This window comes from Anarrhichthys ocellatus, unplaced genomic scaffold, assembly GCF_004355925.1.
Source record: "Anarrhichthys ocellatus isolate YVR2014 unplaced genomic scaffold, GSC_Weel_1.0 scaffold5, whole genome shotgun sequence".
NCBI lineage: Eukaryota > Metazoa > Chordata > Actinopteri > Perciformes > Anarhichadidae > Anarrhichthys > Anarrhichthys ocellatus.
The window spans coordinates 9379809-9394443 of NW_022280035.1; the positions used below are offsets into that span (position 1 = coordinate 9379809).

Below are 14635 nucleotides of genomic sequence, written 5' to 3' on the forward strand. Positions count from 1 at the left end.
TATATATATATATATATATATATATATATATATAAATGTACACACACTGGCTTTATCATTATAATATGAGCACTTTCTGCATTTTATTCATTCTAATCGAGTCTTGAGCTTTATGTAATGCTCTGGTTTTCAAAAAGTGGCACAGGGGCATGGCTGGAATAATGGCACGGTAACTTAGTGACATGATATAACATGAATTCAGGAAATTGTTTGCTGGTTCGATTGCAATCATTAGCTGTATTAGTACACAACTGGTACATACCTCCAGCAAACACAACCTATCCAACACTAAATCTGCAATGCTCCTCCATCTCTCCATCCTGTCCTCCATCACTTTTTGCAAAAAGAGACGTCTCTCTTATGAGGTGTTTAGTGACGAAAGGCCAAAGAGACACCCAACTACAGCAAGAGAGAGACAGGAAGACAAAGAGAGAGGAGGAAAGGGGTTTCGGGGGGGGGGGGGAGGATTGACCCAGATTGACCCAGATTGAGTTTACCAGTTTTTCTTACATTTATTTGAAACAGATCTTTACCGTATGTGCTGTCCAAGCCACAGGCAGTGAGATATCACCCTCTACTCAGGCTCTAGAGGATCTGATTCAAACTGGATGTCCATCACTTACTGTGACTGGCCTTGCTCTGATGTCTTAATCTACTGTGCAGAAGTGACTCAAGAACCAAGATGAGAAACATAAATGGCATATTTTAAACTGCATCAAACAATAGCATAAAGAGAAAGTAGGTGCATCGTGATGATGTGGATGGTGACAAATGTCTCCCAATGACAGAATGAAATGGAGACACAGGCCCACCCGGCTCTCTGCTAAACCATCATAATATTTATTAATCCACTGGATTAGGCTGCCTGCTAGCATTACAGGCATTCCCGTGCCAGTCAGCGATATTCTGCCCACTGAGGTTAACATTTAATCCTAAACATGACATATACACAAACAGTGTTATTGCCGCTGACGCCGCACGGGATGCCAGTGCAGAGGGAGCATGCAAATGGTGCTGAGACTGATATGCAAGTGTGTGTTGTGAATGGAGGCTCATGGTAGCACAAGCCTTGAAATGTGTGGTAGAGGAGAAAGAGACGGCGAGTGGATGGCGAGGGGGAAACAGGGGGTGTTCAGAGTGGAGTTATGCACTATGGCAGGCCGTAATTGCTTGCGGCTCCTGTTGTGTGTTTGGCTTTGTTTGAGCATGTCCAATATAACCAGTCATAGGGGAGCCTCTACCAGAGCAAACACACAAACACAGGGCTGAACCATAGAGAAGGCTTTTATGGTGTTGAAGACTTCAGTAATGCGACACCTAGGGCAAACACAGAGTAATAAAGCAATTGCAGCACATTGTTTGGATCCTTCTCCTTGCATGGTTTGTTTGTCAGACTCGGAGTGTCAGTTTCCTGACATCAGTGTCCTGACATGTCACTTTGGGAGCTCAGTGCACGATAAACATACATGCACGTCTGTGTGTGCACGTCTGTGCGTGCACATAGACGTGCAAAAAGAGTACAAATTTAGCATCAACACTAAATGCATTTATGCAGATACACAGAGACACAAGCCCACATGTATCTGCACGCACACCACACTGCAGACATCTCGACATGTCAGTCACTGTGTGTTTTGTGCCAGTGTTTCCCCAAACTTCTAAGCAGATTCCTTTGACTGCATGACTGCAGATAAAAGAGCAATAAACATTTCTTCCTTGCTTGCTAACATGCATTCCTCACATGCTCTTCACCTCGTTTCAAAGTTGATGTTCTGCGACACAGACGGATGTTTGTGTCAAAATGTTTGTATGTGCGTCTGTACCCTTCCCAGCTGAGTCTATTTTGGATCCTCTGTAGCTCTGAGGTGGTCTCCAGCCCATCCTTGGCACAAAATGAGAGCTGATTGTTAATGTACACCCTGTCATCACAGTGTGGTTGTAAAATAAGCCCAGTCTTTTTGACTTGTAAGTGGTGCAGACTTTTTTTTTTTTAAACTCTTTTCCCCCCCACATGACTGCGTGCCACTTTCTCTGAAATTCTGTCTTCCTGTATTATCTCAGCATGTTTCTACTTCAAAGTCCAGGAAACACACAAAAACACACCTGTATTCTCTTTGCTGTAACAGTTGTGGGAAACCTAACAACTCTGAAACAGACCATGTTCGCTCTATTTAGAACACATCTATACAAATCTACAAATGCATATAGTCACGGCAAGTCATTGTGTCATCGGCAAAATCGCATCATAGCGTTTGTCTGCTCAGATTATTGGTGTAGAGAAAAGAATAGAATACAAAAAGGTATAGTAAAGAATACAAAGTCAATTTGTTGTGAAAACTTTTCCTCGGTTTCACATCAGTTTCACCTTAAATCAGAGCCTAAATTTGACCAAAAAAGATGCAAGTACCCAAATTCAGCAGTTGAATTACATGATCATCCTGTGTGTCTTGGATATATTTATATTTATACGCATATCTTGGTTGTATATGTTTTTTTGTGTGCATTTCATTACATACATTAAGCCTACTTACATGCAAAATACATTTCCACACTTTGTACATAAAGGCATATTTGGTTAATAGAAACTTTTTTATGTATCTATTGATTCAATAATTGTACAAAAATATGATATTGCATATGCTACAAAACCAACTTAAAATATGATACCTTTTGGCCTACAGAGTAGATGGATAATGAGAAAGAATACCAAAGGCATTTTTTATGTGCGGTTTTCTCACGATTAAGCTAGCTATGTGTTTGCCTAGAGACGCAGTTACACAGGTGTTTAGGGGTGCGCACATATGACGTAGGATGTCGTCATCATGACGTAACCCAGTGGTTCGTGGACTGACGTTTCGAAGACTCCAGTTCGGCGTTTGGGCCTTCGCCGTCTTGCATTACAGCACACCATATGTGGACTGAGGAGGAGAAATGTAGAGATGCTTTGTACGGCTCTGGTAGTTGTAGTAACCTGTCAATCACAAGCTAGCCCGCCCTAAAGCATACTCCGCTTTATGGTCTATTATACTCTAAATGGGACCATAATTTACTAAATTGACATCATGCTGTATTCAAGAAGACTTGAAACTAGCTATTAAAAACATAAACTAATCTTTACAATGTTTAGTGAGTTAATAAATCAAGTGAGAAGTAGGGTAATTTTCTCATAGACTTCCATACAATCTGACTTCTTTTTGCAACCAGAGGAGTCGCCCCCAGCTGGCCAGTAGAGATAATGCAAGTTTTGAGACTCTTACGCATTGGCTTCACTCTTCAGAGTCGCCAGTTGCCGCCAGTTGCCACCTTGGTGCGCACCTAGACTCACCAGGAGGTGGCAGTGCACAATAAGAAGTAATGGTTCTCATGTCCGAAGTGCCATTACTCAGTACTGGTGAGCAGTGGCACCATTTCAGGCACTGCCCAAAATGTATATTAGTCTGGGCAACAGAAACATCTTCTACACTTCTGCTGTCTTAATGTTACTGTCATAAACAGTCCTTATATCAGTTCTTAAGTTATTTCAGATTTTCCATAAAACAAATGAAATCATTTTTACAATGACTATTTGTAGATCAATATAATCATCTGGAGGTAAAACCTCAAATATATTTTGAATCTATAGTTTTGTGTGCGTGTGTGTGTGTGTGTGTGTGTGTGTGTGTGTGTGTTTCTGACAGTGAAAAAGTGAAGGTATATTAGAAACTCAGTTAGTTAATGATCTCACTTAGTCTTACCCACAGTTCTCAGATGTCAGTGGAGCACATCCGTGTCTTTACACAGAACAGCACCATCGTAATACTCTTTACTGCCTGGTCACAGCATGCACACACACACACACACACAACACTCACACACATAGAAGCAGATGCATCAAGCCGTGTCGCCCTCCTGCATAAAAACACAAACACATTTATGTGCACAAACACATGTAAGCCTCTTAAGGTCCCTGATGTATATTAAGTACATTATAACAAACTTAAATTCCTACTGGAACTCCGAGCATGATTGACGAGTGACCACAGACAGAATGATCAATTAAGACTCAAGAACATGAAAAATTAAAAATGAACAACTCGTTCCCACACATACACACACACTCCTGTATGACACCATAGCAAGGAAAATAACTGAGTGGAAGCCATTGTTAAAATGACTGTGATGTAATCTACCAAGGGAGCTGGCTCGGTTGTGTGTGTTATCTGGATATCAGTGGGTCTGTCCGCAGCATCTGACTGCACACAACCAGTGGTCTCTTTATTAAAAACCAGAGGCATGTTTGAATCCATGCACAGGTGTGTGGGGTGGAAAAAGCTGACAAAATATAATAAAGGCAAGAGGAAACTGGACTCTAGTAAGACAACCTGAGGCAAGGAGCTGAAAGATATAAAAGCCGGTGTACTTTTTGCTGCAGTGATTACAAGACACACACTAATGCTGTTTCATGCTTGCATCCTCGTGCACTAGTCCATGTGTTTGCGCTTGCAGCGTCAATTTTCATATGCTCGTAAAATGCATAAACACACACGCTTTCAAATATTTTCCACGAACAAGAAGTGCCATAATGACAAGAGCGCAGGTTGTTTCAATGTGTCTACTTCACACGAAAGATATTCACAACCACTATACTTTACAAGTACGGGTATGTCTCTATTGGGAATTCACACCGACTGACGAACAAGCAAATGCAATGACACAACCGGCTGAATGCACCAGAGGCGTGATCTGTCTACACTAGCTTCAACATACAAATTACCCAGATTATAGAGCGTTGTGGGTGTATATGTCTGTCTGTTTGTGTGTGTGTGTGTGTGTGAGAGAGAGAGAATGTGTATGTGAGTGTGCGTGTGTGTTCTTGTGTCTATCTTTGTGTCTACTCCCTGTGTCTGTTTGTGTTGATGTGAACGTGCTTAGATGTGTGTGTGCTTCCAAATGTGTGTATTGACAGGGAAATAATAGTGAGTTTTTTTTATCAGAAGGCCAGGTAGTAATCATGTTACTCTTTGATCCCATGATCCTCACTGATCTGTTTAAATATACAGCAAGCCTGTCCAGACCTGGCAACAGCTTCTCTAATCAGCACCCTACCTAGACCACTGTGTGTGTGCGTGAATGGACTTTCTGTCTGTCTCTCTGTCTGCGTCTCTGTCTCTCTTGCTTTGAATATATTTTCTCCCTTATGCACTTTCAAGCTGGGCTAATGAAGTCTGTATAAGTTAGTATGCGGTCAGAGTGTGTTTGTGTAGCAGACTGTAAAGAAAGCACGTGTTTCCTGCTGCTTCAACGCAAAGCAGAGCAGTTTGAGTCTTTTTAGTTTTACTTAGATTTTACCATCCTTCATTAAAAGAAACCCAAATTAACCAAGGTTAGAATCGGAGGATTGCTAATTATTAGCAGATGTGTGAGCGTGTGCGTGCTCAATCTATGTGGTAATGTAAGGGCATGCAGCCTTGCACATGCAGGTGGTAAGTACATTTACTCAAGCACTGCACTTAAAGATACTCATGCTTCCTGAGTTACTTAATTGTTCGACTCCACTGCATGTCAATGGAAAACACTGTACTTGTTGATTCCACTACATTTCTTTGACATCTATAGTCAACCAGCTACTGTGCAACATTAAAAGGCTGGCAACACAGTCATGTTTCACTAATAATAATAAAAATCACACTGAAATAAGAAATAGAATGATGAATTATCTTAAGTCAAATTCTGAGTGCAGGACTTTTACTTGTAATGTATTTTTACATTGTAGTATCATATTATCTCGTTCACTTTATAAATGTCCCATAGGTGCGCCTGATTTGGTTTCAGTTTTCAGACCTTCACCAAGTTATTTTCATTACAAACTGGTACCATATATAGCCAACAACATCTCATTCTTCCACCACTGTGCACATCTGTGTGAACAGGTGTATTACAAAGCATGACAGAATATCCTATATATTCATGTGCACATTGTTTAGGGATATATGTTGCAGTAACTGTAAAAAAAGATTTTGTTTTACCACTATACACTTTTTAACTTTAAAAAACCCATCCCTCCCAACATTTGGTTACGGTTCAGGTTTCATTCTGTGAAATTAATGGAGCTCTCTGCTGGGAACACACACAAGACATTGTGGGTATTGTAGTTCTCCGGGTATGCCGTTTAAAATAATACTTGAGCTCATGTATCTGTGATTGGAAAGAACTGTGATTGGCTGATGGAGTGTGGGGTGAATGTTAGTATGACCTTGTGTGTCCTTTACACACTGACGGGAAATCAACCGGTCCAAGCTCCAAGGAAAGCTATAATTTTAGAGTAATACAGGCCAAAGGAGCATACACACATTTTCTCTCTCAAACGTGCATATACGCACACTCGGCTTGCACGGAGTTAAGTCCTAGCTGTGCTAGAGTAACCACATTAATTGGTTTGTGTAATTGTCTGGCAAAGCATTGTGGGAAACAGCCCATACAGATCTGTCTCTTCACCTCAAACCACTTTTTAAACATGGACTCCCATCGTCATGACAGTGCTATCCAGGAAATTGCTGAACATGTGTGTATATATAGGTGTGTATGTGTGTGTGTTATTCTGTGATTGACCATATGTGTGTGTGCGTGTCTCCATGGCTCCTTTAAGGGAAGTGAGTGTGGTGGCCTCCCATTCCACCGCATGTCGGCTGTGGTTCAGCTGTGGTCCACCGCCAGGCCCTACATTTGGAGCACAGAGAAAATACACTAGGGGTACTTGCTCCCACAGTTTTCTGGACCCGTCTTTCATCGGTTTGTGTGTACTTGTGTATTTTGGGTGCACTCTTGTGTGTGTCCGTATATGTAATACTGCGCCACTGTGTTGTACTCTCTGCCCCTGCGCTGTATTTCCAGGCTGCAGTTGACCGTAGTGAGAGAACCCGTACAGAGGACAGGAAAGGCAGGAGGAATGGGGAGAGAGGAAAGCAAGGCGGGTAATTGAAGGGTTCAGGGTAATACTTAGGCCAAGGATGGCTGTTTCAACGTGTTTGCATAACCTCCTTGAACTTAATATTTAGCCCCACTCTGGAGTGAGTATAGGGCACGACAAAGCCAATTAGAGAATGATAGAGGTAGAGAGAAGTCGAATGATAGATAAAGAGGTTCAAGTCCAAAGCGGAGGTGATGCCATTCTCTCCTCCGATGAGAGGCTCCTCTCTTTGATTAGCTAAAGAATGGGAGGAGAGACACATTGTGGTGGCCTTCCTGTCTGATGAGCTGTGTTTGACAGATGGCTATTTTAACAAGGTGGAACACACAAGACTATACAGAGGAGCTCTACTTCAAATGACGCAGCACAGAAGGTGTCCTCCTGGTATTTTCAGTTTACATTACTGACAGTTTACAGCACAGGCATTACTGTAGCTCCTCTCACCGTAGTGCAGAAAAAGAGGGCAAAGAATAATGCTCCTGTTTGTATCTAATATGAGATGCACATCGTATTTTGCAGGCATCTTTTGGCACTTTGCAAATAAAGCTTACTTTGTTTTCATTGTTTAATTTCACATAGAGAGGAATCCTCAAAAGTGTATAAAGGTATTAAATGATTAATTCAATAAGCAGTCACTCAAACTCATCAATAATGATTCTGATAAGCAATTAATCACACTTTTTAGATGTGAGGATTTTCAGTTTTTCTTTCTTTTACATCACTTTAAATTGATTAACTTATGAAATTGGAGGCTTGGACACACAGAAAGGAATGTTTCAATTGACTCTAGGAAATAATAGGGTATTTAGAAAAATACTTCAGACTAGATTATTAATTAATAATACAAAATAATTATTCTGTAAAGGAACAGCATATGTATGTTGCAGGTGGCTCTACTTTTTTCACAGTTGACCTCAACAAAACACCATCTCCTTTGCCACATATTGTATAGTCTCATCTTTTGATCTAGAAAAAAGAAGATGGGTGGGGAGGAGGGGGCATAACTCATCAGTGTTTATACTGAGGCCTTCGTGCTCTTTCTTAACATGCTGCATATGTGTGCATGTTTCTTCCGCTCTCCGTGTGTGTGTGTGTGTGTGTGTGTGTGTGTGTGTGTGTGTGTGTGTGAGAGAGTGTGTGAGAGTGTGTGAGTGTGTGTTCTTACAGTAGTGTGACTGGAGCAGTGTTACTCATTCTGTGACCCTTACCTCTCTCAGATGACAGGGAGCTTTAAACAACCCAGCTGCTGTATGTGTGTGTGTGTGTGTGTCTGACTGCGAGGCAGGGGAGCCCTACATGTGTGTGGTACAGTACAGCCCCCTGTCTTGTCTCTTGTGCCTTGGGGAGACACTGTCAGTCAGCTGAGAGGCGATAAAGACAGAAAACAAACTTTAGGAGAACGGAGAACCCTGCTGGATCCCTGGAGGTTTAGGGTCAGGGCTCACCTTATTGGTTGAAGCCAGGTAGGCAGGCTTTGTGCCAGGCAGCTCTTGAGATTGGCAGATGCTTCGACTAATCTAATGTTTATTGTGTTTTTCTCGCATTGATGTTAAAGACAAAGGTTGCACAGTAAAAAGTACGCCCACACAAGCACTCAAGCAAACACCGGCACAGATGGAGACACCGAAGTTTGTCCAAATGGGAAAGAGCTGTCGGTGACATCATAATCATCGCTGACATCCCACTAGGCCTGTTTATTTATCTATCCTGTTTTTACAACAACAGGAATCCACCCGACCCCGAGCTGATCCTCAAAAGGTGATGCAATGGAAATGGAAGTGAGCACTATAAGCCTCCAGTCGTTCTGTCAAAGCCAGAGCTTGTGTTTATTACATTTTTTGGGAATATCTTCAACTATGAGATTAATATCGACACACACACACACACACACACACACACATACACACACACACACACACAGATACAATTATTCTTTGCAGGCTGCACTGGTTGCTTCTGCTGAATTTTGATATTTTTGGTGGATTTTTCAACTCCATCATCACTTGTGCAGCAGCTTTTTTTGCTCACTATTAATATTAATGAAACTATTAATGGTGTCAGTTTTAAAAACAATCATTTGACGCTGCTGTTCATTTCCTGCTCGTTTGAGACATTTAGTCACCAGACTTCTGTCACTTTGCTTGTCGTTTAAAAAACACCAGAGTTTGATATTTGACCTCTAAAGTCTCAGTAATATATCTCATCATGGCTTTATGTTTGCAGCTTTTTAATTTGTGAGCCCTAGAGGTGACTTTGATTAAAGTATTTCTCTGAATGCTTCTTAATAGTGTTGACTTTCAGGTGATTTATGTTGGATATGAGCTGCTCTACATAATTCACTTACATTTCATTTACTTTTATTATCTTGTTAATTATGTATAAAAATGAATAGTAAATGGTCCTGAACTTGAGCCCATTCAGACAGGATGTATTACTCCAAAATACCATTTGGAACTTCTTTTATGACGTAACATTGATCATTTTATTGATCAGCTTCAGTTTTGTTAAAATCACTTCCTGTGAGGCTGCAGTGCTAATCACTGAACCACTGTGTCGTGCTGAATGTGGGAGGAGGGATGGGTGAGAGGTGAAGGAGGGAGGAAGGAAGAACTTAGGAACCAGCCTCCTCCACCTTTTCGTCGCCGTCACACGTGGTTCTCTTCAAAGTTGTTACCTTCTAACAGCCTATTACCTTATTTTGATCAAGACATAAAGAAAAAACAGCTCACAAGATCACTTTGAACAACAGAAATGAGAGACACTTGCTGTCAGCTCATATGGTTATAGAATCACACACAATACACACACACACGCGCACACACACACACACACACACACACACACACACACACACACACACACAGCCACAGCCACCTGGTTTCTCTCTCTGTTCCTCTCTGTCTGGGTCTCTCTATCTGTCTCCCCTCTCTCTGGCTGGAATGCAGCGGTGGCCGTCTGGTCCTGCTCATCTCTGGGAGAAGTCAGCCATCTCTCCTCGTCCCTGCTCCCACTCTAAACATTTGGCTAGTTTTGGCAGATTTGTTGATTTTTGTCCTCTCGTATTTTCCCTCTTGTTGCTGTAAAACTGATGCATACTCTTTCAATTAGACCACCCCAAACCCCCCCCCCCCCACACTTCCACCGGTCAGAGCACTAGTGTGGGAGTGGGGTTGAGCAGAGTAAGTGGGTTGTATATTTTATTAGTGAAGTGAAAACACACACAACCTGGCCCAGTTCTGGGAGAACCATCTGCTGTCATGGATTTTTCTTGGGAAGCCCAGCTCAAGGTTTGCATGTAGTTTAGCATTCTTGCTTGATGGATAACTCCTATCTTATCAATTAAGATAAAAAAAAGCCTTTCATCCAGGCAAGCATTCGGAAGGAAGTGGGTAATAAGTGCATCTGGTATGTGGCTTGAGGTTAGCGGCTACAGGTTAGCATGGAGCCAAAATTTGGCTTTACCTAAAAAAACAACATTGTATTCACATTTACACTTGAAACACAGATTTACCATCTGAATTGGCTTTGCAGCAAGCTTTCCAAATGAAGCCAGGGTGTGTTTTTTGTTGGAGATAGACATTTTCCGTACCTCCTCAGTTGTAAATAACACAATGTTCCAAGGCCATAAATAATAGTGTCACTCAACCATGCCCCATCCTCATGTCCTCTGCTTGCTCTCACCACAGGCCTCTAGTACCGCTGAGCCAGGGGCCCTCGGCCTTGTGCCGCATCTTCACACTCATAATCAAGGAACGGCCATAAAATGCACATGGAATGTTTCTGCAGAGCCGGACAGTTAAGTGGTTGAAGGGCATGATCACAAACTAGAAGACCTTATAATGGATGGTCTGGGAACAGATATTAGTGGGCTCCCCATGTTCTTGCTAACAAAATACATTACACATGCACATGAGAACATGAAAGCAGAAATATGTACAGACAGGCAAATGCACGCACACATGCATACACTGCGCTTAGGGGCAGACAGTATTGATGGTTCCCTCGGGCATTACATGGACGCATCTGTTTCTGTCCCACTGACTCTCGACACTCATAATTTCAAGTAAGTCATAACACAAATTATAAACACATATCCCTCAACCATGACGCCTAGGAATAACAACATGGAGTGCTCTGAGCTGATTTAGGGTCGGCTGGGACTCTTAAATCTTTACCTTTGCTCCTTTCTTCCCTTCCTCCTCTCCTTTTCTTCCCCTTTTTTCCTCTCATGCAGTACAGGTGGCAGTCACTCTTGTCAAACATGTACTATTGCCTTCATCTCTTTTCATTTCTTTTATTCTTTAGTACTCCTCCCCTGACATCCGCTGTCATTGAATTTGTTTTTTTGCAAAAGTATGCATTTGTGTTTACGCTCTCACTCTTGACCCCATCTTAACCCCTCGTCACCCAGAAATCTGTCTGGCCTGCCGTCCTTCAACAGCAGCCCCACCTCAAAGACGTCTTGATCAAAGTGTTCTCTCCTAATGTTTTATTCTTTTGTCCCGAATTATCTTCTCCCGCCTCACATCTCCTTACCCTTCTCTTATTTCGCTCTTTGCATTCCAGTTTTTCTTTCCGTATCGTCTGTACCGACCCCCATTTTCCTCTCACTTTTTATCGCATGGTCATGTACTTTAGCCATCCATCTCCCACCTCTGTCGATCCAAATGTCTCAATATGTCCCAGGGACCATGAAGGTTCAATTGGAATCACATGTTGTAGTTCAGCTGAGAATTCCATGTCAGTCCCGCCTATGCTTTTCCACAGAGCCTTGCATGCTCAATCTATACTACTTAAAGTATATATGAGGAGCATATATACTGGTATCTCATAAAATAGAAACAGTAAAGTACACAAGATTTTTACATGACATCCAGCAGCATGATTCATTTGTCCTTTTATTAGACTGCCTTATGACTTTTTAATGCATGGGGTCTGACTTTTATTAGGACGAATCACAAGTTTGTCATAAAAAAACATTTAATTGCCGACCCTTTCAATCGGAAAAGAAATGAAGATAATCCTTTGTTTGTCCAGGACTCGCCAAGTCTAAGTTAAGCAAGGAGTGAGAAAAGAGGGGAGGAAAGAGAAGAGGTTCACCTCCAAGATCAGCCAGCCAATACAGTACAAGCATTTGTCTTTGTGTGTGTGTGTGTGTGTGTGTGTGTGTGTGTGTGTATGTGTGTGTCTCTGATAGATGAATCCTGTCCGCTAGATTCATGTACATTGCAAGTGTGTAAAAAACAACTAAGGCCAAATGGCCACTCAAATTAGATGTGATTAAATGCTCCACTGTGATTCAGGTTCAAAGACTGTAAGTAATACTAATCAGGAGTCAGGACACACAACCAGGCACACACACCATGCACACACAATCACTGATTGAGGATGTGGGAGACAAAGTGTACAGGCTGGCTAATCATAATAATGCCCCTTTTTTTATAGTTTTAGGAAGACATCACTCAGTACAATCCTGCAGTACAACTCAGAGAGCACCCACAGAGAGACAGCTCTGTAATCTGCTGTGTTAATTTAGAGCCTGGAAGTGATTTAGCTTGGACTGCAGCATGGCAGCCACCTTGGTTCAGAGGTTTAATTTAGTCGGGTTCAGAACGTCTCAGGGTCCATCAATAATTTTCAGTTTGAAAGTCTGTACCTGTGCTAGGGAGTGCACGTGTGATGGATGTGACAGCCATGTCTTCACAAACAGCAGCACACATTCTGGTCATTAAAAGATAACATTTTTGGGTGTAGCTTCCTTGTAGAGATCTGCAATTGCTGCAATGTCACTAAAATGTCAGAATGTAGAGAGACAGCTTGGGCTTTGTGTATGGCTTATTTTTAGATGGGTTGTGTCACTGCAGCTCTTGCTGGAATCAAAAAAGTATCACATCCTTATCTTTTTTTGGTAAGTAACACCAAAACCGTGTCTTTCATCAGTTGATTCAGCAGAGGCAATTTGATGAATGGGGGTGTAACAGTCCTTCATTAAGTGACTCTGTGCTTGTCAGAAAAAAAATGAGCCTTTGTTTGGTTCACAGATTAGATAAACCTACCCTTTAAAACTAGGGTGGGGGGTTAGTGCCCCTAACCTGTCACTGCACTCAATTAAGTAGGCCCTGCATTTAATTCATAACCCACTTAGATTGTCTAATTATTGCAAAAAGGTTGTCCCATTCCCAATGGTATGTTTTTCAGCTCAGTGTCCAGTTATTTTGTGTGTATTAACAGTCACATACTGACCTAGATTGACACAATTCTCAAGCTGTGGTTGCATGCAGTCAGTGCTAAAAGAGGAAAACGTGTGACCATAAGACTATTAGGATGTGTCCTGATGTTGGAGTTCCCCTGTCCGGCACTGTGCTGTAAAGATGGTAATCCTGCGAGTAGGGCTGTTAATCTGACACATTGTTTATGAACAGTGACACATTGTGCTGCATTACTTGCCCATATATGACTCTGCGCGTCACCTCTTTACTCTTGTGACACAGCCAAAGATACAGGAATGGAACTACGATTTCCACTGTGCCATACTTTAAAATGTAAAATTAATCATTGGGTTTGTTAGGCCATGGATATAAAACTGGGTGTGGAGGGATTTAAAAATCAGTGACGCTGTTTCATTTGTGAATTTCTTGATAGTTTTTTACTGTAAGAATTTCTTGCCCCATTTTTACATTGTAAATGGACAGGTCAAGCAGAATAAACCTGCATTCTAAAGCACATGCTCTGGTACAAGTCCAACGTGGGTCTGTGCGTGTGTGTGTGTGTGTGTGTTCCCATTACTTTGAGCATTAAAAGGAATAACAGTGGAGGTGTGGGGAGACGAAAAGTGTCACGTTGGTCCTGCTCTGTGATTAATGGTGTGATTAGTTTCTCCGATCTATGTCAGAACCCACGTGCATGCACTCGCAAACCCATGCACAACATGCAAGCACACACAAAAACACACAAAGGCCTATTAATGGCCTTGAATGGGAGAATCCAGATGCGGCGTGCAGATAATTGTACTAAAAACACCAAATCTGGAGTCCCAGATCAGCAGGACTTTATTCTGAGTACAGCATGTTTATTTTCACAATTGCGTTATTTCTACAGAGACTAAATCATGGAATAAAAACACTCTAAATGCAGGTCAATTTTTAATTAAATCCAAAGTGTATTTTGGATCTATACCTCCTCCTCTACCCCTCACCTCACACAACCAAAACATTATACCTTACCACGCTAGATTAATACCCTCCTAATTTCAAATGTGATTGAAGAGTCTGGTGTTCGGCCACTTTATGTTCATCCAACTTAAAATATCTTCAGTGCCTAAACACTAGATAGTCAGTTTGAGACATCTGCAATTGACATTCAGATGAACTTAGGCTGGTTGTAGAGATAATCAACAATTAATTAATTGACTTGCATAAATACGTACATAAATGTGTGTTCTGTTTTTGTGCCTCCTGTTTTTTTTAATCATATTTTTACAGTATAATTTAGGTCAATGGCCATAGTACAGGAGGGGTTTATGCCCGGCTATCTATGATAATATGTTTGTGGTTCTGCGTGTGTTTACAAAAGTGGAATGTGTGTTTGTCACAGCACTGGATTTACAACATCCTGCTTGATGATGACAATAGTCATCACCTATCAGCTCCAAAGGCACAGACTTCTGAAGGGTTACACAAGGCATTCTCT

At 41.6% G+C, this 14635-nt stretch overlaps 1 protein-coding gene across 10 annotated transcripts in view; it reads left to right on the plus strand.

Moving 5' to 3' along the window:
* LOC116382119 (ERC protein 2-like) overlaps positions 1 to 14635 on the plus strand; it is a 134807-nt gene that overhangs the window by 77149 nt on the left and 43023 nt on the right. The window lies entirely within an intron of this gene.